Below are 24,698 nucleotides of genomic sequence, written 5' to 3' on the forward strand. Positions count from 1 at the left end.
GAGCGACTGAAAAGAAGAGTTACTGAAAAGAAGAGCGACTGAAAAGAAGAGCGACTAAAAAGAAGCTCGAATGAAAAGAAGAGCGACTGAAAAGAAGCTCGAATGAAAAGAAGAACGACTAAAAAGAAGCACGACTGAAAAGAGCGACTGAAAAGAAGAGCGACTGAAAAGAGCGACTAAAAAGAAGCACGACTGAAAAGAAGAGCAACTGAAAAGAAGAGCGACTGAAAAGAAGAGCGACTGAAAAGAGCGACTGAAAAGAGCGACTGAAAAGAAGAACGACTGAAAAGAAGAGCAACTGAAAAGAAGAGCGACTGAAAAGAAGAGCGACTGAAAAGAATAGCGACTGAAAAGAAGAGCGACTGAAAAGAAGAGCGACTGAAAAGAAGAGCGACTGAAAAGAAGCACGACTGAAAAGAGCGACTGAAAAGAGCGACTGAAAAGAGCGACTGAAAAGAGCGACTGAAAAGAGCGACTGAAAAAAGCGACTGAAAAGAAGCTCGAATGAAAAGAAGAGCGAGTGAAAAGAAGAGCGACTGAAAAGAAGAGCGACTGAAAAGAAGCACGACTGAAAAGAAGCTCGAATGAAAAGAGCGACTGAAAAGAAGAACGACTGAAAAGAAGAACGACTGAAAAGAAGCGCGACTGAAAAGAAGCGCGACTGAAAAGAAGAACGACTGAAAAGAAGAACGACTGAAAAGAAGCGCGACTGAAAAGAAGCGCGACTGAAAAGAAGCGCGACTGAAAAGAAGAACGACTGAAAAGAACGACTGAAAAGAACGACTGAAAAGAACGACTGAAAAGAACGACTGAAAAGAAGCGTGACTGAAAAGAAGCGTGATTAAAAAGAACGACTGAAAAGAAGAACGACTGAAAAGAACGACTGAAAAGAACGACTGAAAAGAAGAGTGACTGAAAAGAAGAGCGACTGAAAAGAAGCGCGACTGAAAAGAAGAACGACTGAAAAGAACGACTGAAAAGAACGACTGAAAAGAAGAGCGACTGAAAAGAAGAGCGACTGAAAAGAAGCGCGACTGAAAAGAAGAGCGACTGAAAAGAAGCGCGACTGAAAAGAAGAGCGACTGAAAAGAAGCACGACTGAAAAGAAGAGCGACTGAAAAGAAGAGCGACTGAAAAGAAGAGCGACTGAAAAGAAGAACGACTGAAAAGAAGAGCGACTGAAAAGAAGAGCGACTGAAAAGAAGAGTGACTGAAAAGAAGAACGACTGAAAAAAAGTGCGTCTGAAAAGAAGCGCGACTGAAAAAAAGTGCGTCTGAAAAATGGAGCGACTGAAAAAAAGTGCGACTGAAAAGAAGTGTCTGAAAAAAAGTGCGTCTGAAAAAAAGTGCGACTGAAAAGAAGTGTCTGAAAAAAAGTGCGTCTGAAAAGAAGAGCGACTGAAAAGAAGAACGACTGAAAAGAAGAGCGACTGAAAAAAAAGTGCGTCTGAAAAGAAGAGCGTCTGAAAAGAAGTGCGTCTGAAAAGAAAAGCGACTGAAAAGAAGAACGACTGAAAAGAAGAACGACTGAAAAGAAGAGCGACTGAAAAGAAGAACGACTGAAAAGAAGAACGACTGAAAAGAAGAACGACTGAAAAGAAGAACGACTGAAAAGAAGCGCGTCTGAAAAGAAGAGCGTCTGAAAAAAAGTGCGTCTGAAAAATGGAGCGACTGAAAAAAAGTGCGACTGAAAAGAAGTGTCTGAAAAAAAGTGCGTCTGAAAAAAAGTGCGACTGAAAAGAAGTGTCTGAAAAAAAGTGCGTCTGAAAAGAAGAGCGACTGAAAAGAAGAACGACTGAAAAGAAGAGCGACTGAAAAAAAAGTGCGTCTGAAAAGAAGAGCGTCTGAAAAGAAGTGCGTCTGAAAAGAAAAGCGACTGAAAAGAAGAACGACTGAAAAGAAGAACGACTGAAAAGAAGAGCGACTGAAAAGAAGAACGACTGAAAAGAAGAACGACTGAAAAGAAGAACGACTGAAAAGAAGAACGACTGAAAAGAAGCGCGTCTGAAAAGAAGAGCGTCTGAAAAGAAGAGCGACTGGAAAGAAGAGCGACTGAAAAGAAGAGCGACTGAAAAGAAGAACGACTGAAAAAAAGTGCGTCTGAAAAGAAGAGCGACTGAAAAGAAGTGCGTCTGAAAAGAAGAGCGACTGGAAAGAAGAGCGACTGGAAAGAAGTGCGTCTGAAAAGAAGCGCGACTGAAAAGAAGAACGACTGAAAAAAAGTACGTCTGAAAAGAAGAGCGACTGAAAAAAAGTGCGACTGAAAAGAAGAGCGACTGAAAAAAAGTGCGTCTGAAAAGAAGAGCGACTGAAAAGAAGCACGACTGAAAAGAAGAGCGACTGAAAAGAAGCACGACTGAAAAGAAGAGCGACTGAAAAGAGCGACTGAAAAGAAGAGCGACTGAAAAGAGCGACTGAAAAGAAGAGCGACTGAAAAGAAGCACGACTGAAAAGAGCGACTGAAAAGAAGCACAACTGAAAAGAAGAGCGACTGAAAAGAAGCACGACTGAAAAGAAGAGCGACTGAAAAGAAGAGCGACTGAAGAGAAGAGCGACTGAAAAGAAGCGCGACTGAAGAGAAGAGCGACTGAAAAGAAGCGCGACTGAAAAGAGCGACTGAAAAGAAGCGCGACTGAAAAGAAGAGCGACTGAAAAGAAGAGCGACTGAAAAGAAGAGCGACTGAAAAGAAGAGCGACTGAAAAGAAGAGCGACTGAAAAGAAGCGCGACTGAAAAGAAGAGCGACTGAAAAGAAGAGCGACTGAAAAGAAGCACGACTGAAAAGAAGAGCGACTGAAAAGAAGCACGACTGAAAAGAGCGACTGAAAAGAAGAGCGACTGAAAAGAAGAGCGACTGAAAAGAAGCGCGACTGAAAAGAAGAGCGACTGAAAAAAGGAACGACTGAAAAGAAGAGCGACTGAAAAGAAGCGTGACTGAAAAGAAGAGCGACTAAAAAGAAGCTCGAATGAAAAGAAGAGCGACTGAAAAGAAGAGCGACTGAAAAGAAGCTCGAATAAAAAGAAGAGCGACTGAAAAGAAGAGCAACTGAAAAGAAGCTCGAATGAAAAGAAGAGCGACTGAAAAGAAGAGCGACTGAAAAGAAGCTCGAATAAAAAGAAGAACGACTGAAAAGAAGCTCGAATGAAAAGAAGCGCGACTGAAAAAAAGTGCGTCTGAAAAATGGAGCGACTGAAAAAAAGTGCGACTGAAAAGAAGAGCGACTGAAAAAAAGTGCGACTGAAAAGAAGTGTCTGAAAAAAAGTGCGTCTGAAAAAAAGTGCGTCTGAAAAGAAGAGCGACTGAAAAGAAGAACGACTGAAAAGAAGAACGACTGAAAAGAAGAACGACTGAAAAGAAGAACGACTGAAAAGAAGCGCGTCTGAAAAGAAGAGCGTCTGAAAAGAAGAGCGACTGGAAAGAAGAGCGACTGAAAAGAAGAGCGACTGAAAAGAAGAACGACTGAAAAAAAGTGCGTCTGAAAAGAAGAGCGACTGAAAAGAAGTGCGTCTGAAAAGAAGAGCGACTGGAAAGAAGAGCGACTGGAAAGAAGTGCGTCTGAAAAGAAGCGCGACTGAAAAGAAGAACGACTGAAAAAAAGTACGTCTGAAAAGAAGAGCGACTGAAAAAAAGTGCGACTGAAAAGAAGAGCGACTGAAAAAAAGTGCGTCTGAAAAGAAGAGCGACTGAAAAGAAGCACGACTGAAAAGAAGAGCGACTGAAAAGAAGCACGACTGAAAAGAAGAGCGACTGAAAAGAGCGACTGAAAAGAAGAGCGACTGAAAAGAGCGACTGAAAAGAAGAGCGACTGAAAAGAAGCACGACTGAAAAGAGCGACTGAAAAGAAGCACCACTGAAAAGAAGCACAACTGAAAAGAAGAGCGACTGAAAAGAAGCACGACTGAAAAGAAGAGCGACTGAAAAGAAGAGCGACTGAAGAGAAGAGCGACTGAAAAGAAGCGCGACTGAAGAGAAGAGCGACTGAAAAGAAGCGCGACTGAAAAGAGCGACTGAAAAGAAGCGCGACTGAAAAGAAGCGCGACTGAAAAGAAGAGCGACTGAAAAGAAGAGCGACTGAAAAGAAGAGCGACTGAAAAGAAGAGCGACTGAAAAGAAGAGCGACTGAAAAGAAGCGCGACTGAAAAGAAGAGCGACTGAAAAGAAGAGCGACTGAAAAGAAGCACGACTGAAAAGAAGAGCGACTGAAAAGAAGCACGACTGAAAAGAGCGACTGAAAAGAAGAGCGACTGAAAAGAAGAGCGACTGAAAAGAAGCACGACTGAAAAGAAGAGCGACTGAAAAAAGGAACGACTGAAAAGAAGAGCGACTGAAAAGAAGCGTGACTGAAAAGAAGAGCGACTAAAAAGAAGCTCGAATGAAAAGAAGAGCGACTGAAAAGAAGAGCGACTGAAAAGAAGCTCGAATAAAAAGAAGAGCGACTGAAAAGAAGAGCAACTGAAAAGAAGCTCGAATGAAAAGAAGAGCGACTGAAAAGAAGAGCGACTGAAAAGAAGCTCGAATAAAAAGAAGAACGACTGAAAAGAAGCTCGAATGAAAAGAAGCGCGACTGAAAAAAAGTGCGTCTGAAAAATGGAGCGACTGAAAAAAAGTGCGACTGAAAAGAAGAGCGACTGAAAAAAAGTGCGACTGAAAAGAAGTGTCTGAAAAAAAGTGCGTCTGAAAAAAAGTGCGTCTGAAAAGAAGAGCGACTGAAAAGAAGAACGACTGAAAAGAAGAGCGACTGAAAAAAAAGTGCGTCTGAAAAAAAGTGCGACTGAAAAGAAGAGCGTCTGAAAAAAAGTGCGTCTGAAAAGAAGAGCGACTGAAAAGAAGAACGACTGAAAAGAAGAGCGACTGAAAAAAAAGTGCGTCTGAAAAGAAAAGCGACTGAAAAGAAAAGCGACTGAAAAGAAGAACGACTGAAAAGAAGAACGACTGAAAAGAAGAACGACTGAAAAGAAGAGCGACTGAAAAGAAGAGCGACTGAAAAGAAGAACGACTGAAAAGAAGAACGACTGAAAAGAAGAACGACTGAAAAGAAGAGCGACTGAAAAGAAGAGCGACTGGAAAGAAGAGCGACTGGAAAGAAGAGCGACTGAAAAGAAGAGCGACTGAAAAGAAGAGCGACTGGAAAGAAGTGCGTCTGAAAAAAAGCGCGACTGAAAAAAAGTGCGTCTGAAAAGAAGAGCGACTGAAAAGAAGTGCGTCTGAAAAGAAGAGCGACTGGAAAGAAGAGCGACTGGAAAGAGGTGCGTCTGAAAAGAAGCGCGACTGAAAAGAAGAACGACTGAAAAAAAGTGCGTCTGAAAAGAAGAGCGACTGAAAAAAAGTGCGACTGAAAAGAAGAGCGACTGAAAAGAGCGACTGAAAAGAAGAGCGATTGAAAAGTAGAGCGATTGAAAAGTAGAGCGACTGAAAAGAGCGACTGAAAAGAAGAGCGACTGAAAAGAAGCACGACTGAAAAGAGCGACTGAAAAGAAGCACAACTGAAAAGAAGCACAACTGAAAAGAAGAGCGACTGAAAAGAAGCACGACTGAAAAGAAGAGCGACTGAAAAGAAGAGCGACTGAAGAGAAGAGCGACTGAAAAGAAGCGCGACTGAAGAGAAGAGCAACTGAAAAGAAGCGCGACTGAAAAGAGCGACTGAAAAGAGCGACTGAAAAGAAGAGCGACTGAAAAGAAGCGCGACTGAAAAGAAGAGCGACTGAAAAGAGCGACTGAAAAGAGCGACTGAAAAGAAGCACGACTGAAAAGAGCGACTGAAAAGAAGAGCGACTGAAAAGAAGCACGACTGAAAAGAGCGACTGAAAAGAAGAGCGACTGAAAAGAAGAGCGACTGAAAAGAACCGCGACTGAAAAGAACCGCGACTGAAAAGAAGAGCGACTGAAAAGAAGAGCGACTGAAGAGAAGAGCAACTGAAAAGAAGCGCGACTGAAAAGAGCGACTGAAAAGAGCGACTGAAAAGAAGCGCGACTGAAAAGAAGCGCGACTGAAAAGAAGAGCGACTGAAAAGAAGCGCGACTGAAAAGAAGAGCGAATGAAAAGAAGAGCGACTGAAAAGAAGAGCGACTGAAAAGAGCGACTGAAAAGAAGAGCGACTGAAAAGAAGCACGACTGAAAAGAGCGACTGAAAAGAAGAGCGACTGAAAAGAAGAGCGACTGAAAAGAACCGCGACTGAAAAGAAGAGCGACTGAAAAGAGCGACTGAAAAGAAGCACGACTGAAAAGAAGAGCGACTGAAAAGAAGAGCGACTGAAGAGAAGAGCAACTGAAAAGAAGCGCGACTGAAAAGAGCGACTGAAAAGAGCGACTGAAAAGAAGCGCGACTGAAAAGAAGCGCGACTGAAAAGAAGAGCGACTGAAAAGAAGCGCGACTGAAAAGAAGAGCGACTGAAAAGAACTTCGACTGAAAAGAGCGACTGAAAAGAAGAGCGACTGAAAAGAAGCACGACTGAAAAGAGCGACTGAAAAGAAGAGCGACTGAAAAGAAGAGCGACTGAAAAGAACCGCGACTGAAAAGAAGAGCGACTGAAAAGAAGAGCGACTGAAAAAAAGAACGACTGAAAAGAAGAGCGACTGAAAAGAAGCGCGACTGAAAAGAAGAGCGACTAAAAAGAAGCTCGAATGAAAAGAAGAGCGACTGAAAAGAAGAGCGACTGAAAAGAAGCTCGAATGAAAAGAAGAGCGACTGAAAAGAAGAGCGACTGAAAAGAAGCTCGAATGAAAAGAAGAGCGACTGAAAAGAAGCTCGAATGAAAAGAAGAGCGACTGAAAAGAAGCTTGATTGAAAAGAAGAGCGACTAAAAAGAAGAGCGACTGAAAAGAAGAGCGACTGAAAAGAAGAGCGACTGAAAAGAAGCACGACTGAAAAGAGCGACTGAAAAGAAGAGCGACTGAAAAGAAGCACGACTGAAAAGAGCGACTGAAAAGAAGCACGACTGAAAAGAACGACTGAAAAGAAGAGCGACTGAAAAGAAGCACGACTGAAAAGAGCGACTGAAAAGAAGAGCGACTGAAAAGAAGAGCGACTGAAAAGAGCGACTGAAAAGAGCGACTGAAAAGAAGCACGACTGAAAAGAGCGACTGAAAAGAAGAGCGACTGAAAAGAAGCACGACTGAAAAGAACGACTGAAAAGAAGAGCGACTGAAAAGAACGACTGAAAAGAAGCGCGACTGAAAAGAAGAGCGACTGAAAAGAAGCTCGACTGAAAAGAAGCACGACTGAAAAGAGCGACTGAAAAGAAGAGCGACTGAAAAGAAGAACGACTGAAAAGAAGAGCGACTGAAAAGAGCGACTGAAAAGAAGCTCGACTGAAAAGAAGCACGACTGAAAAGAGCGACTGAAAAGAAGCACGACTGAAAAGAAGAACGACTGAAAAGAAGAGCGACTGAAAAGAAGAGCGACTGAAAAGAAGCATGACTGAAAAGAAGAGCGACTAAAAAGAAGAGCGACTGAAAAGAAGAGTTACTGAAAAGAAGAGCGACTGAAAAGAAGAGCGACTAAAAAGAAGCTCGAATGAAAAGAAGAGCGACTGAAAAGAAGCTCGAATGAAAAGAAGAACGACTAAAAAGAAGCACGACTGAAAAGAGCGACTGAAAAGAAGAGCGACTGAAAAGAGCGACTAAAAAGAAGCACGACTGAAAAGAGCGACTGAAAAGAAGAGCGACTGAAAAGAGCGACTGAAAAGAGCGACTGAAAAGAGCGACTGAAAAGAAGAACGACTGAAAAGAAAAGCGACTGAAAAGAAGAACGACTGAAAAGAAGAACGACTGAAAAGAAGAACGACTGAAAAGAAGAGCGACTGAAAAGAAGAGCGACTGAAAAGAAGAACGACTGAAAAGAAGAACGACTGAAAAGAAGAACGACTGAAAAGAAGAGCGACTGAAAAGAAGAGCGACTGGAAAGAAGAGCGACTGGAAAGAAGAGCGACTGAAAAGAAGAGCGACTGAAAAGAAGAGCGACTGGAAAGAAGTGCGTCTGAAAAAAAGCGCGACTGAAAAAAAGTGCGTCTGAAAAAAAGAGCGACTGAAAAGAAGTGCGTCTGAAAAGAAGAGCGACTGAAAAAAAGTGCGACTGAAAAGAAGAGCAACTGAAAAGAGCGACTGAAAAGAAGAGCGATTGAAAAGTAGAGCGATTGAAAAGTAGAGCGACTGAAAAGAGCGACTGAAAAGAAGAGCGACTGAAAAGAAGCACGACTGAAAAGAGCGACTGAAAAGAAGCACAACTGAAAAGAAGCACAACTGAAAAGAAGAGCGACTGAAAAGAAGCACGACTGAAAAGAAGAGCGACTGAAAAGAAGAGCGACTGAAGAGAAGAGCGACTGAAAAGAAGCGCGACTGAAGAGAAGAGCAACTGAAAAGAAGCGCGACTGAAAAGAGCGACTGAAAAGAGCGACTGAAAAGAGCGACTGAAAAGAAGAGCGACTGAAAAGAAGCGCGACTGAAAAGAAGAGCGACTGAAAAGAGCGACTGAAAAGAGCGACTGAAAAGAAGCACGACTGAAAAGAGCGACTGAAAAGAAGAGCGACTGAAAAGAAGCACGACTGAAAAGAGCGACTGAAAAGAAGAGCGACTGAAAAGAAGAGCGACTGAAAAGAACCGCGACTGAAAAGAAGAGCGACTGAAAAGAAGAGCGACTGAAAAGAAGAGCGACTGAAGAGAAGAGCAACTGAAAAGAAGCGCGACTGAAAAGAGCGACTGAAAAGAGCGACTGAAAAGAAGCGCGACTGAAAAGAAGCGCGACTGAAAAGAAGAGCGACTGAAAAGAAGCGCGACTGAAAAGAAGAGCGAATGAAAAGAAGAGCGACTGAAAAGAAGAGCGACTGAAAAGAGCGACTGAAAAGAAGAGCGACTGAAAAGAAGCACGACTGAAAAGAGCGACTGAAAAGAAGAGCGACTGAAAAGAAGAGCGACTGAAAAGAACCGCGACTGAAAAGAAGAGCGACTGAAAAGAGCGACTGAAAAGAAGCACGACTGAAAAGAAGAGCGACTGAAAAGAAGAGCGACTGAAGAGAAGAGCAACTGAAAAGAAGCGCGACTGAAAAGAGCGACTGAAAAGAAGCGCGACTGAAAAGAAGCGCGACTGAAAAGAAGCGCGACTGAAAAGAAGAGCGACTGAAAAGAAGCGCGACTGAAAAGAAGAGCGACTGAAAAGAACTTCGACTGAAAAGAGCGACTGAAAAGAAGAGCGACTGAAAAGAAGCACGACTGAAAAGAGCGACTGAAAAGAAGAGCGACTGAAAAGAAGAGCGACTGAAAAGAACCGCGACTGAAAAGAAGAGCGACTGAAAAGAAGAGCGACTGAAAAAAAGAACGACTGAAAAGAAGAGCGACTGAAAAGAAGCGCGACTGAAAAGAAGAGCGACTAAAAAGAAGCTCGAATGAAAAGAAGAGCGACTGAAAAGAAGAGCGACTGAAAAGAAGCTCGAATGAAAAGAAGAGCGACTGAAAAGAAGAGCGACTGAAAAGAAGCTCGAATGAAAAGAAGAGCGACTGAAAAGAAGCTTGATTGAAAAGAAGAGCGACTAAAAAGAAGAGCGACTGAAAAGAAGAGCGACTAAAAAGAAGAGCGACTGAAAAGAAGCACGACTGAAAAGAGCGACTGAAAAGAAGAGCGACTGAAAAGAAGAGCGACTGAAAAGAAGAGCGACTGAAAAGAAGCACGACTGAAAAGAGCGACTGAAAAGAAGAGCGACTGAAAAGAAGCACGACTGAAAAGAGCGACTGAAAAGAAGCACGACTGAAAAGAGCGACTGAAAAGAAGCACGACTGAAAAGAACGACTGAAAAGAAGAGTTACTGAAAAGAAGAGCGACTGAAAAGAAGAGCGACTAAAAAGAAGCTCGAATGAAAAGAAGAGCGACTGAAAAGAAGCTCGACTGAAAAGAAGCACGACTGAAAAGAGCGACTGAAAAGAAGAGCGACTGAAAAGAAGAACGACTGAAAAGAAGAGCGACTGAAAAGAGCGACTGAAAAGAAGCTCGACTGAAAAGAAGCACGACTGAAAAGAGCGACTGAAAAGAAGCACGACTGAAAAGAAGAACGACTGAAAAGAAGAGCGACTGAAAAGAAGAGCGACTGAAAAGAAGCATGACTGAAAAGAAGAGCGACTAAAAAGAAGAGCGACTGAAAAGAAGAGTTACTGAAAAGAAGAGCGACTGAAAAGAAGAGCGACTAAAAAGAAGCTCGAATGAAAAGAAGAGCGACTGAAAAGAAGCTCGAATGAAAAGAAGAACGACTAAAAAGAAGCACGACTGAAAAGAGCGACTGAAAAGAAGAGCGACTGAAAAGAGCGACTAAAAAGAAGCACGACTGAAAAGAGCGACTGAAAAGAAGAGCGACTGAAAAGAGCGACTGAAAAGAGCGACTGAAAAGAAGAACGACTGAAAAGAAGAGCGACTGAAAAGAAGAGCGACTGAAAAGAAGAGCGACTGAAAAGAATAGCGACTGAAAAGAAGAGCGACTGAAAAGAAGAGCGACTGAAAAGAAGAGCGACTGAAAAGAAGCACGACTGAAAAGAGCGACTGAAAAGAGCGACTGAAAAGAAGCTCGAATGAAAAGAAGAGCGAGTGAAAAGAAGAGCGACTGAAAAGAAGAGCGACTGAAAAGAAGCACGACTGAAAAGAAGCTCGAATGAAAAGAGCGACTGAAAAGAAGAACGACTGAAAAGAAGAACGACTGAAAAGAAGCACGACTGAAAAGAAGCGCGACTGAAAAGAAGCGCGACTGAAAAGAAGAACGACTGAAAAGAAGAACGACTGAAAAGAACGACTGAAAAGAACGACTGAAAAGAACGACTGAAAAGAAGCGTGACTGAAAAGAAGTGTCTGAAAAAAAGTGCGTCTGAAAAGAAGAGCGACTGAAAAGAAGAACGACTGAAAAGAACGATTGAAAAGAAGAACGACTGAAAAGAAGAGCGACTGAAAAAAAAGTGCGACTGAAAAGAAGAGCGACTGAAAAAAAGTGCGACTGAAAAGAAGTGACTGAAAAAAAGTGCGTCTGAAAAGAAGAGCGACTGAAAAGAAGAACGACTGAAAAGAAGAACGACTTAAAAGAAGAACGACTGAAAAGAAGAGCGACTGAAAAAAAAGTGCGTCTGAAAAGAAGAGCGTCTGAAAAGAAGTGCGTCTGAAAAGAAAAGCGACTGAAAAGAAGAACGACTGAAAAGAAGAACGACTGAAAAGAAGAGCGACTGAAAAGAGCGACTGAAAAGAAGAACGACTAAAAAGAAGAACGACTGAAAAGAAGAGCGACTGGAAAGAAGAGCGACTGAAAAGAAGAGCGACTGAAAAGAAGAGCGACTGGAAAGAAGAGCGACTGGAAAGAAGAGCGACTGGAAAGAAGTGCGTCTGAAAAGAAGAGCGACTGAAAAGAAGAGCGACTAAAAAGAAGAGCGACTAAAAAGAAGAGCGACTGGAAAGAAGAGCGACTGAAAAAAAGTGCGTCTGAAAAGAAGAGCGACTAAAAAAAAGTGCGACTGAAAAGAAGAGCGACTGAAAAAAAGTGCGTCTGAAAAGAAGCGCGACTGAAAAAAAGTGCGACTGAAAAGAAGCTCCACTAAAAAGAGAAACGACTGAAAAGAAGAGCGACTGAAAAGAAGAGCGACTAAAAAGAAGAGCGACTGAAAAGAAGAGCGACTGAAAAGAAGAGCGACTAAAAAGAAGAGCGACTGAAAAGAAGAACGACTAAAAAGAAGAGTGACTAAAAAGAAGCACGACTAAAAAGAAGTGCGACTGAAAAGAAGAGCGACTGAAAAGAAGAGCGACTGAAAAGAAGAGCGACTAAAAAGAAGAGTGACTAAAAATAAGCACGACTGAAAAGAAGAGCGACTGAAAAGAAGAACGACTGAAAAGAAGAGCGACTGAAAAGAAGAACGACTGAAAAGAAGAACGACTGAAAAGAAGAGCGACTGAAAAGAAGTGTCTGAAAAAAAGTGCGTCTGAAAAAAAGTGCGACTGAAAAGAAGTGTCTGAAAAAAAGTGCGTCTGAAAAGAAGAGCGACTGAAAAGAAGAACGACTGAAAAGAACGATTGAAAAGAAGAACGACTGAAAAGAACGACTGAAAAGAAGAGCGACTGAAAAAAAAGTGCGACTGAAAAGAAGAGCGACTGAAAAAAAGTGCGACTGAAAAGAAGTGACTGAAAAAAAGTGCGTCTGAAAAGAAGAGCGACTGAAAAGAAGAACGACTGAAAAGAAGAACGACTGAAAAGAAGAACGACTGAAAAGAAGAGCGACTGAAAAAAAAGTGCGTCTGAAAAGAAGAGCGTCTGAAAAGAAGTGCGTCTGAAAAGAAAAGCGACTGAAAAGAAGAACGACTGAAAAGAAGAACGACTGAAAAGAAGAGCGACTGAAAAGAGCGACTGAAAAGAAGAACGACTGAAAAGAAGAACGACTGAAAAGAAGAGCGACTGGAAAGAAGAGCGACTGAAAAGAAGAGCGACTGAAAAGAAGAGCGACTGGAAAGAAGTGCGTCTGAAAAGAAGCGCGACTGAAAAAAAGTGCGTCTGAAAAGAAGAGCGACTGAAAAGAAGTGCGTCTGAAAAGAAGAGCGACTGAGAAGAAGAGCGACTGAAAAGAAGAACGACTGAAAAAAAGTGCGTCTGAAAAGAAGAGCGACTGAAAAGAAGTGCGTCTGAAAAGAAGAGCGACTGGAAAGAAGTGCGTCTGAAAAGAAGCGCGACTGAAAAGAAGAGCGACTGAAAAAAAGTGCGTCTGAAAAGAAGCGCGACTGAAAAAAAGTGCGACTGAAAAGAAGAGCGACTAAAAAGAAGAGCGACTGAAAAGAAGAACGACTAAAAAGAAGAACGACTAAAAAGAAGAACGACTAAAAAGAAGAGCGACTGAAAAGAAGAGCGACTAAAAAGAAGAGCGACTGAAAAGAAGAACGACTAAAAAGAAGAGTGACTAAAAAGAAGCACGACTAAAAAGAAGTGCGACTGAAAAGAAGAGCGACTGAAAAGAAGAACGACTGAAAAGAAGAGCGACTGAAAAGAAGAGCGACTAAAAAGAAGAGTGACTAAAAATAAGCACGACTGAAAAGAAGAGCGACTGAAAAGAAGAACGACTGAAAAGAAGAGCGACTGAAAAGAAGAGCGACTGAAAAGAAGAACGACTGAAAAGAAGAGCGACTGAAAAGAAGAGCGACTGAAAAGAAGAACGACTGAAAAGAAGAGCGACTGAAAATGAGAGCGACTAAAAAGAAGAGCGACTGAAAAAAAGTGCGTCTGAAAAGAAGAGCGACTGAAAAAAAAGTGCGTCTGAAAAGAAGCGCGACTGAAAAAAAGCGCGTCTGAAAAGAGCAACTGAAAAAAAAGTGCGTCTGAAAAGAAGTGCGTCTGAAAAGAAGTGCGTCTGAAAAGAAGAACGACTGAAAAAAAGTGTGTCTTAAAAGAAGCGCGACTGAAAAAACAGTGCGTCTGAAAAGAAGAGCGACTGAAAAAAAAGTGCGTCTGAAAAGAAGCGCGACTGAAAAAAAAGTGCGTCTGAAAAGAAGCACGACTGAAAAAAAGCGCGTCTGAAAAGAGCGACTGAAAAAAAAGTGCGTCTGAAAAGAAGTGCGTCTGAAAAGAAGTGCGTCTGAAAAGAAGAACGACTGAAAAGAAGAACGACTGAAAAGAAGAGCGACTGAAAATGAGAGCGACTAAAAAGAAGAGCGACTGAAAAGAACGGCTGAAAAGAAGAGCGACTGAAAAAAAAGTGCGTCTGAAAAGAAGCGCGACTGAAAAAAAGTGCGACTGAAAAGAAGAGCGACTGAAAAGAAGCTCCACTAAAAAGAGAAACGACTGAAAAGAAGAGCGACTGAAAAGAAGAGCGACTAAAAAGAAGAGCGACTGAAAAGAAGAGCGACTGAAAAGAAGAGCGACTAAAAAGAAGAGCGACTGAAAAGAAGAACGACTAAAAAGAAGAGTGACTAAAAAGAAGCACGACTAAAAAGAAGTGCGACTGAAAAGAAGAGCGACTGAAAAGAAGAGCGACTGAAAAGAAGAGCGACTAAAAAGAAGAGTGACTAAAAATAAGCACGACTGAAAAGAAGAGCGACTGAAAAGAAGAACGACTGAAAAGAAGAGCGACTGAAAAGAAGAACGACTGAAAAGAAGAACGACTGAAAAGAAGAGCGACTGAAAAGAAGTGTCTGAAAAAAAGTGCGTCTGAAAAAAAGTGCGACTGAAAAGAAGTGTCTGAAAAAAAGTGCGTCTGAAAAGAAGAGCGACTGAAAAGAAGAACGACTGAAAAGAACGATTGAAAAGAAGAACGACTGAAAAGAACGACTGAAAAGAAGAGCGACTGAAAAAAAAGTGCGACTGAAAAGAAGAGCGACTGAAAAAAAGTGCGACTGAAAAGAAGTGACTGAAAAAAAGTGCGTCTGAAAAGAAGAGCGACTGAAAAGAAGAACGACTGAAAAGAAGAACGACTGAAAAGAAGAACGACTGAAAAGAAGAGCGACTGAAAAAAAAGTGCGTCTGAAAAGAAGAGCGTCTGAAAAGAAGTGCGTCTGAAAAGAAAAGCGACTGAAAAGAAGAACGACTGAAAAGAAGAACGACTGAAAAGAAGAGCGACTGAAAAGAGCGACTGAAAAGAAGAACGACTGAAAAGAAGAACGACTGAAAAGAAGAGCGACTGGAAAGAAGAGCGACTGAAAAGAAGAGCGACTGAAAAGAAGAGCGACTGGAAAGAAGTGCGTCTGAAAAGAAGCGCGACTGAAAAAAAGTGCGTCTGAAAAGAAGAGCGACTGAAAAGAAGTGCGTCTGAAAAGAAGAGCGACTGAGAAGAAGAGCGACTGAAAAGAAGAACGACTGAAAAAAAGTGCGTCTGAAAAGAAGAGCGACTGAAAAGAAGTGCGTCTGAAAAGAAGAGCGACTGGAAAGAAGTGCGTCTGAAAAGAAGCGCGACTGAAAAGAAGAACGACTGAAAAAAAGCGCGTCTGAAAAGAAGAGCGACTGAAAAAAAGTGCGTCTGAAAAGAAGCGCGACTGAAAAAAAGTGCGACTGAAAAGAAGAGCGACTAAAAAGAAGAGCGACTGAAAAGAAGAACGACTAAAAAGAAGAACGACTAAAAAGAAGAACGACTAAAAAGAAGAGCGACTGAAAAGAAGAGCGACTAAAAAGAAGAGCGACTGAAAAGAAGAACGACTAAAAAGAAGAGTGACTAAAAAGAAGCACGACTAAAAAGAAGTGCGACTGAAAAGAAGAGCGACTGAAAAGAAGAACGACTGAAAAGAAGAGCGACTGAAAAGAAGAGCGACTAAAAAGAAGAGTGACTAAAAATAAGCACGACTGAAAAGAAGAGCGACTGAAAAGAAGAACGACTGAAAAGAAGAGCGACTGAAAAGAAGAGCGACTGAAAAGAAGAACGACTGAAAAGAAGAGCGACTGAAAAGAAGAGCGACTGAAAAGAAGAACGACTGAAAAGAAGAGCGACTGAAAATGAGAGCGACTAAAAAGAAGAGCGACTGAAAAGAACGACTGAAAAGAAGAGCGACTGAAAAAAAAGTGCGTCTGAAAAGAAGAGCGACTGAAAAAAAGTGCGTCTGAAAAGAAGCGCGACTGAAAAAAAGCGCGTCTGAAAAGAGCAACTGAAAAAAAAGTGCGTCTGAAAAGAAGTGCGTCTGAAAAGAAGTGCGTCTGAAAAGAAGAACGACTGAAAAAAAGTGTGTCTTAAAAGAAGCGCGACTGAAAAAACAGTGCGTCTGAAAAGAAGAGCGACTGAAAAAAAAGTGCGTCTGAAAAGAAGCGCGACTGAAAAAAAAGTGCGTCTGAAAAGAAGCACGACTGAAAAAAAGCGCGTCTGAAAAGAGCGACTGAAAAAAAAGTGCGTCTGAAAAGAAGTGCGTCTGAAAAGAAGTGCGTCTGAAAAGAAGAACGACTGAAAAGAAGAACGACTGAAAAGAAGAGCGACTGAAAATGAGAGCGACTAAAAAGAAGAGCGACTGAAAAGAACACACTGAAAAGAAGAGCGACTGAAAAAAAAGTGCGTCTGAAAAGAAGAGCGACTGAAAAAAAGGGCGTCTGAAAAGAAGAGCGACTGAAAAAAAAGTGCGTCTGAAAAGAAGCGCGACTGAAAAAAAGCGCGTCTGAAAAGAGCGACTGAAAAAAAAGTGCGTCTGAAAAGAAGAGCGTCTGAAAAAAGTGCGACTGAAAAGAAGAGCGCCTGAAAAAAAGTGCGACTGAAAAGAAGTGTCTGAAAAGAAGAGCGACTGAAAAAAAGTGCGACTGAAAAGAAGAACGACTGAAAAGAAGAGCGACTGAAAAGAAGAACGACTGAAAAGAAGAGCGACTGAAAAAAAAGTGCGTCTGAAAAGAAGAGCGTCTGAAAAGAAGTGCGTCTGAAAAGAAGAGCGACTGAAAAGAAGAGCGACTGGAAAGAGCGACTGGAAAGAAGAACGACTGAAAAGAAGAACGACTGAAAAGAAGAGCGACTGAAAAGAAGAGCGACTTAAAAGAAGAGCGACTGGAAAGAAGAACGACTGAAAAGAAGTGCGACTGAAAAGAAGAATGACTGAAAAAAAGTGCGTCTGAAAAAAAGTGCGTCTGAAAAGAAGCGCGACTGAAAAAAAGTGCGTCTGAAAAGAAGAGCGACTGAAAAGAAGAGTGACTGAAAAGAAGAGCGACTGAAAAGAAGAGCGACTGAAAAGAAGAGCGACTGAAAAGAAGAGCGACTGAAAAGAAGAGCGACTGAAAAGAAGAGCGACTGAAAAGAAGAACGACTGAAAAAAAGTACGTCTGAAAAGAAGAGTGACTGAAAAAAAAGTGCGTCTGAAAAGAAGCGCGACTGAAAAAAAGCGCGTCTGAAAAGAAGAGCGACTGAAAAAAAGTGCGACTGAAAAGAAGAGCGACTGAAAAGAAGTGCGCCTGAAAAGAAGAGCGACTGGAAAGAAGAGCGACTGGAAAGAAGTGCGTCTGAAAAGAAGAGCGACTGAAAAGAAGAACGACTGAAAAAAAGTGCGTCTGAAAAGAAGAGCGACTGAAAAGAAGTGCGTCTGAAAAGAAGAGCGACTGGAAAGAAGAGCGACTGGAAAGAAGTGCGTCTGAAAAGAAGAGCGACTGAAAAGAAGAACGACTGAAAAAAAGTGCGTCTGAAAAGAAGAGCGACTGAAAAGAAGAACGACTGAAAAAAAGTGCGACTGAAAAGAAGAGCGACTGAAAAAAAGTGCGTCTGAAAAGAAGCGCGACTGAAAAAAAGTGCGACTGAAAAGAAGAGCGACTAAAAAGAAGGACGACTAAAAAGAAGAACGACCAAAAAGAAGCTCGACTAAAAAGAGAAACGACTGAAAAGAAGAGCGACTGAAAAGAAGAGCGACTAAAAAGAAGAGCGACTGAAAAGAAGAACGACTAAAAAGAAGAGTGACTAAAAAGAAGCACGACTAAAAAGAAGTGCGACTGAAAAGAAGAGCGACTGAAAAGAAGAACGACTGAAAAGAAGCACGACTGAAAAGAAGAGCGACTAAAAAGAAGAGTGACTAAAAATAAGCACGACTGAAAAGAAGAGCTACTGAAAAGAAGAACGACTGAAAAGAAGAGCGACTGAAAAGAAGAGCGACTGAAAAGAAGAACGACTGAAAAGAAGAGCGACTAAAAAGAAGAGCGACTGAAAAAAAGCGCGTCTGAAAATGAGAGCGACTAAAAAGAAGAGCGACTGAAAAGAACGATTGAAAAGAAGAACGACTGAAAAGAAGAGCGACTGAAAAAAAAGCGCGTCTGAAAAGAGCGACTGAAAAAAAAGTGCGTCTGAAAAGAAGTGCGTCTGAAAAGAAGTGCGTCTGAAAAGAAGAACGACTGAAAAGAAGAACGACTGAAAAGAAGAGCGACTGAAAATGAGAGCGACTAAAAAGAAGAGCGACTGAAAAGAACGACTGAAAAGAAGAGCGACTGAAAAAAAAGTGCGTCTGAAAAGAAGAGCGACTGAAAAAAAGGGCGTCTGAAAAGAAGAGCGACTGAAAAAAAAGTGCGTCTGAAAAGAAGCGCGACTGAAAAAAAGCGCGTCTGAAAAGAGCGACTGAAAAAAAAGTGCGTCTGAAAAGAAGAGCGTCTGAAAAAAGTGCGACTGAAAAGAAGAGCGCCTGAAAAAAAGTGCGACTGAAAAGAAGTGTCTGAAAAGAAGAGCGACTGAAAAAAAGTGCGACTGAAAAGAAGAACGACTGAAAAGAAGAGCGACTGAAAAGAAGAACGACTGAAAAGAAGAGCGACTGAAAAAAAAGTGCGTCTGAAAAGAAGCGCGACTGAAAAAAAGCGCGTCTTAAAAGAAGCGCGACTGAAAAAAAGTGCGACTGAAAAGAAGTGTCTGAAAAGAAGAGCGACTGAAAAAAAGTGCGACTGAAAAGAAGAACGACTGAAAAGAAGAGCGACTGAAAAGAAGAACGACTGAAAAGAAGTGCGTCTGAAAAGAAGTGCGTCTGAAAAGAAGAACGACTGAAAAAAAGTGCGTCTGAAAAGAAGAGCGACTGAAAAAAAAGTGCGTCTGAAAAGAAGCGCGACTGAAAAAAAAGTGCGTCTGAAAAGAAGCGCGACTGAAAAAAAGCGCGTCTGAAAAGAGCGACTGAAAAAAAAGTGCGTCTGAAAAGAAGTGCGTCTGAAAAGAAGTGCGTCTGAAAAGAAGAACGACTGAAAAAAAGTTCGTCTGAAAAGAGCGACTGAAAAAAAGTGCGACTGAAAAGAAGAGCGACTGAAAAAAAGTGCGTCTGAAAAGAAGAGCGACTGAAAAAAAGTGCGACTGAAAAGAAGAGCGCCTGAAAAAAAGTGCGACTGAAAAGAAGTGTCTGAAAAGAAGAGCGACTGAAAAAAAGTGCGACTGAAAAGAAGAACGACTGAAAAGAAGAGCGACTGAAAAGAAGAACGACTGAAAAGAAGAGCGACTGAAAAAAAAGTGCGTCTGAAAAGAAGAGCGTCTGAAAAGAAGTGCGTCTGAAAAGAAGAGCGACTGAAAAGAAGAGCGACTGGAAAGAGCGACTGGAAAGAAGAACGACTGAAAAGAAGAACGACTGAAAAGAAGAGCGACTGAAAAGAAGAGCGACTTAAAAGAAGAGCGACTGGAAAGAAGAACGACTGAAAAGAAGTGCGACTGAAAAGAAGAATGACTGAAAAAAAGTGCGTCTGAAAAAAAGTGCGTCTGAAAAGAAGCGCGACTGAAAAAAAGTGCGTCTGAAAAGAAGAGCGACTGAAAAGAAGAGTGACTGAAAAGAAGAGCGACTGAAAAGAAGAGCGACTGAAAAGAAGAGCGACTGAAAAGAAGAGCGACTGAAAAGAAGAGCGACTGAAAAGAAGAGCGACTGAAAAGAAGAACGACTGAAAAAAAGTACGTCTGAAAAGAAGAGTGACTGAAAAAAAAGTGCGTCTGAAAAGAAGCGCGACTGAAAAAAAGCGCGTCTGAAAAGAAGAGCGACTGAAAAAAAGTGCGACTGAAAAGAAGAGCGACTGAAAAGAAGTGCGCCTGAAAAGAAGAGCGACTGGAAAGAAGAGCGACTGGAAAGAAGTGCGTCTGAAAAGAAGAGCGACTGAAAAGAAGAACGACTGAAAAAAAGTGCGTCTGAAAAGAAGAGCGACTGAAAAGAAGTGCGTCTGAAAAGAAGAGCGACTGGAAAGAAGAGCGACTGGAAAGAAGTGCGTCTGAAAAGAAGAGCGACTGAAAAGAAGAACGACTGAAAAAAAGTGCGTCTGAAAAGAAGAGCGACTGAAAAGAAGAACGACTGAAAAAAAGTGCGACTGAAAAGAAGAGCGACTGAAAAAAAGTGCGTCTGAAAAGAAGCGCGACTGAAAAAAAGTGCGACTGAAAAGAAGAGCGACTAAAAAGAAGGACGACTAAAAAGAAGAACGACCAAAAAGAAGCTCGACTAAAAAGAGAAACGACTGAAAAGAAGAGCGACTGAAAAGAAGAGCGACTAAAAAGAAGAGCGACTGAAAAGAAGAACGACTAAAAAGAAGAGTGACTAAAAAGAAGCACGACTAAAAAGAAGTGCGACTGAAAAGAAGAGCGACTGAAAAGAAGAACGACTGAAAAGAAGCACGACTGAAAAGAAGAGCGACTAAAAAGAAGAGTGACTAAAAATAAGCACGACTGAAAAGAAGAGCTACTGAAAAGAAGAACGACTGAAAAGAAGAGCGACTGAAAAGAAGAGCGACTGAAAAGAAGAACGACTGAAAAGAAGAGCGACTAAAAAGAAGAGCGACTGAAAAAAAGCGCGTCTGAAAATGAGAGCGACTAAAAAGAAGAGCGACTGAAAAGAACGATTGAAAAGAAGAACGACTGAAAAGAAGAGCGACTGAAAAAAAAGTGCGTCTGAAAAGAAACGCGACTGAAAAAAAAGTGCGTCTGAAAAGAAGCGCGACTGAAAAAAAAGTGCGTCTGAAAAGAAGCGCGACTGAAAAAAAGCGCGTCTGAAAAGAGCGACTGAAAAAAAAGTGCGTCTGAAAAGAAGAGCGTCTGAAAAGAAGAACGACTGAAAAAAAGTGCGTCTGAAAAGAGCGACTGAAAAAAAGTGCGTCTGAAAAGAAGAACGACTGAAAAAAAGTGCGTCTGAAAAGAGCGACTGAAAAAAAAGTGCGTCTGAAAAGAAGTGCGTCTGAAAAGAAGTGCGTCTGAAAAGAAGAGCGACTGAAAAAAAGTGCGACTGAAAAGAAGAGCGACTGAAAAAAAGTGTCTGAAAAGAAGCGCGACTGAAAAAAAGTGCGTCTGAAAAGAAGAGCGACTGAAAAAAGGTGCGACTGAAAAGAAGAGCGCCTTAAAAAAAGTGCGACTGAAAAGAAGTGTCTGAAAAGAAGAGCGACTGAAAAAAAGTGCGACTGAAAAGAAGAGCGACTGAAAAGAAGAACGACTGAAAAGAAGAGCGACTGAAAAAAAAGTGCGTCTGAAAAGAAGAGCGTCTGAAAAGAAGTGCGTCTGAAAAGAAGAGCGACTGAAAAGAAGAGCGACTGGAAAGAACGACTGAAAAGAAGAACGACTGAAAAGAAGAGCGACTGAAAAGAAGAGCGACTGAAAAGAAGAGCGACTGGAAAGAGCGACTGGAAAGAAGAACGACTGAAAAGAAGTGCGACTGAAAAGAAGAGCGACTGAAAAGAAGAACGACTGAAAAAAAGTGCGTCTGAAAAAAAGTGCGTCTGAAAAGAAGCGCGACTGAAAAAAAGTGCGTCTGAAAAGAAGAGCGACTGAAAAGAAGTGCGTCTGAAAAGAAGAGCGACTGAAAAGAAGAGCGACTGAAAAGAAGAACGACTGAAAAAAAGTGCGTCTGAAAAGAAGAGCGACTGGAAAGAAGAGCGACTGGAAAGAAGTGCGACTGAAAAGAAGAGCGACTGAAAAGAAGAGCGACTGAAAAGAAGTGCGTCTGAAAAGAAGAGCGACTGAAAAGAAGAGCGACTGAAAAGAAGAACGACTGAAAAAAAGTGCGTCTGAAAAGAAGAGCGACTGGAAAGAAGAGCGACTGGAAAGAAGTGCGACTGAAAAGAAGAGCGACTGAAAAGAACGACTGAAAAAAAGTGCGTCTGAAAAGAAGAGCGACTGAAAAAAAGTGCGTCTGAAAAGAAGAGCGACTGAAAAAAAAGTGCGTCTGAAAAGAAGAGCGACTGAAAAAAAAGTGCGTCTGAAAAAAAGAGGGTCTGAAAAGAAGCGCGACTGAAAAAAAAGCGCGACTGAAAAAAAAGTGCGTCTGAAAAGAAGCGCGACTGAAAAAAAAGTGCGTCTGAAAAGAAGCGCGACTGAAAAAAAGCGCGTCTGAAAAGAAGAGCGTCTGAAAAGAAGTGCGTCTGAAAAGAAGCACGACTGAAAAAAAGTGCGTCTGAAAAGAAGAGCGACTGAAAAAAAAGTGCGACTGAAAAAAAAGTGCGTCTGAAAAGAAGTGCGTCTGAAAAGAAGTGCGTCTGAAAAGAAGAACGACTGAAAAATAGTGCGACTGAAAAGAAGAGCGACTGAAAAATAGTGCGACTGAAAAGAAGAGCGACTGAAAAAAAGTGCGTCTGAAAAGAAGAGCGACTGAAAAGAAGAACGACTGAAAAGAAGAGCGACTGAAAAAAAAGTGCGTCTGAAAAGAAGAGCGTCTGAAAAGAAGTGCGTCTGAAAAGAAAAGCGACTGAAAAGAAGAACGACTGAAAAGAAGAACGACTGAAAAGAAGAGCGACTGAAAAGAAGAACGACTGAAAAGAAGAACGACTGAAAAGAAGAACGACTGAAAAGAAGAACGACTGAAAAGAAGAGCGACTGAAAAGAAGAGCGACTGGAAAGAAGAGCGACTGAAAAGAAGAGCGACTGGAAAGAAGAGCGACTGAAAAGAAGAGCGACTGAAAAGAAGAACGACTGAAAAAAAGTGCGTCTGAAAAGAAGAGCGACTGAAAAGAAGTGCGTCTGAAAAGAAGAGCGACTGGAAAGAAGAGCGACTGGAAAGAAGTGCGTCTGAAAAGAAGCGCGACTGAAAAGAAGAACGACTGAAAAAAAGTACGTCTGAAGAGAAGAGCGACTGAAAAAAAGTGCGACTGAAAAGAAGAGCGACTGAAAAAAAGTGCGTCTGAAAAGAAGAGCGACTGAAAAGAAGCACGACTGAAAAGAAGAGCGACTGAAAAGAGCGACTGAAAAGAAGAGCGACTGAAAAGAGCGACTGAAAAGAAGAGCGACTGAAAAGAAGCACGACTGAAAAGAGCGACTGAAAAGAAGCACAACTGAAAAGAAGCACAACTGAAAAGAAGAGCGACTGAAAAGAAGCACGACTGAAAAGAAGAGCGACTGAAAAGAAGAGCGACTGAAGAGAAGAGCGACTGAAAAGAAGCGCGACTGAAGAGAAGAGCGACTGAAAAGAAGCGCGACTGAAAAGAGCGACTGAAAAGAAGCGCGACTGAAAAGAAGCGCGACTGGAAAGAAGAGCGACTGAAAAAAAAGTGCGTCTGAAAAGAAGAGCGACTGAAAAGAAGAGCGACTGAAAAGAAGAGCGACTGAAAAGAAGCGCGACTGAAAAGAAGAGCGACTGAAAAGAAGAGCGACTGAAAAGAAGAGCGACTGAAAAGAAGCACGACTGAAAAGAAGAGCGACTGAAAAGAAGCACGACTGAAAAGAAGAGCGACTGAAAAGAAGAGCGACTGGAAAGAAGAGCGACTGAAAAGAAGAGCGACTGAAAAGAAGAACGACTGAAAAAAAGTGCGTCTGAAAAGAAGAGCGACTGAAAAGAAGTGCGTCTGAAAAGAAGAGCGACTGGAAAGAAGAGCGACTGGAAAGAAGTGCGTCTGAAAAGAAGCGCGACTGAAAAGAAGAACGACTGAAAAAAAGTACGTCTGAAGAGAAGAGCGACTGAAAAAAAGTGCGACTGAAAAGAAGAGCGACTGAAAAAAAGTGCGTCTGAAAAGAAGAGCGACTGAAAAGAAGCACGACTGAAAAGAAGAGCGACTGAAAAGAGCGACTGAAAAGAAGAGCGACTGAAAAGAGCGACTGAAAAGAAGAGCGACTGAAAAGAAGCACGACTGAAAAGAGCGACTGAAAAGAAGCACAACTGAAAAGAAGCACAACTGAAAAGAAGAGCGACTGAAAAGAAGCACGACTGAAAAGAAGAGCGACTGAAAAGAAGAGCGACTGAAGAGAAGAGCGACTGAAAAGAAGCGCGACTGAAGAGAAGAGCGACTGAAAAGAAGCGCGACTGAAAAGAGCGACTGAAAAGAAGCGCGACTGAAAAGAAGCGCGACTGAAAAGAAGAGCGACTGAAAAGAAGAGCGACTGAAAAGAAGAGCGACTGAAAAGAAGAGCGACTGAAAAGAAGAGCGACTGAAAAGAAGCGCGACTGAAAAGAAGAGCGACTGAAAAGAAGAGCGACTGAAAAGAAGAGCGACTGAAAAGAAGCACGACTAAAAAGAAGAGCGACTGAAAAGAAGCACGACTGAAAAGAGCGACTGAAAAGAAGAGCGACTGAAAAGAAGAGCGACTGAAAAGAAGCGCGACTGAAAAGAAGAGCGACTGAAAAAAGGAACGACTGAAAAGAAGAGCGACTGAAAAGAAGCGTGACTGAAAAGAAGAGCGACTAAAAAGAAGCTCGAATGAAAAGAAGAGCGACTGAAAAGAAGAGCGACTGAAAAGAAGCTCGAATAAAAAGAAGAGCGACTGAAAAGAAGAGCGACTGAAAAGAAGCTCGAATGAAAAGAAGAGCGACTGAAAAAAAGTGCGACTGAAAAGAAGCGCGACTGAAAAAAAGTGCGTCTGAAAAATGGAGCGACTGAAAAAAAGTGCGACTGAAAAGAAGAGCGACTGAAAAAAAGAGCGACTGAAAAAAAGTGCGTCTGAAAAAAAGTGCGTCTGAAAAGAAGAGCGACTGAAAAGAAGAACGACTGAAAAGAAGAGCGACTGAAAAAAAAGTGCGTCTGAAAAAAAGTGCGACTGAAAAGAAGAGCGTCTGAAAAAAAGTGCGTCTGAAAAGAAGAGCGACTGAAAAGAAGAACGACTGAAAAGAAGAGCGACTGAAAAAAAAGTGCGTCTGAAAAGAAAAGCGACTGAAAAGAAAAGCGACTGAAAAGAAGAACGACTGAAAAGAAGAACGACTGAAAAGAAGAACGACTGAAAAGAAGAGCGACTGAAAAGAAGAACGACTGAAAAGAAGAACGACTGAAAAGAAGAACGACTGAAAAGAAGAGCGACTGAAAAGAAGAACGACTGAAAAGAAGCACGACTGAAAAGAAGCGCGACTGAAAAGAAGCGCGACTGAAAAGAAGAACGACTGAAAAGAAGAACGACTGAAAAGAACGACTGAA

This window comes from Gobius niger, assembly GCF_951799975.1.
Source record: "Gobius niger genome assembly, chromosome: 6".
Lineage (NCBI taxonomy): Eukaryota > Metazoa > Chordata > Actinopteri > Gobiiformes > Gobiidae > Gobius > Gobius niger.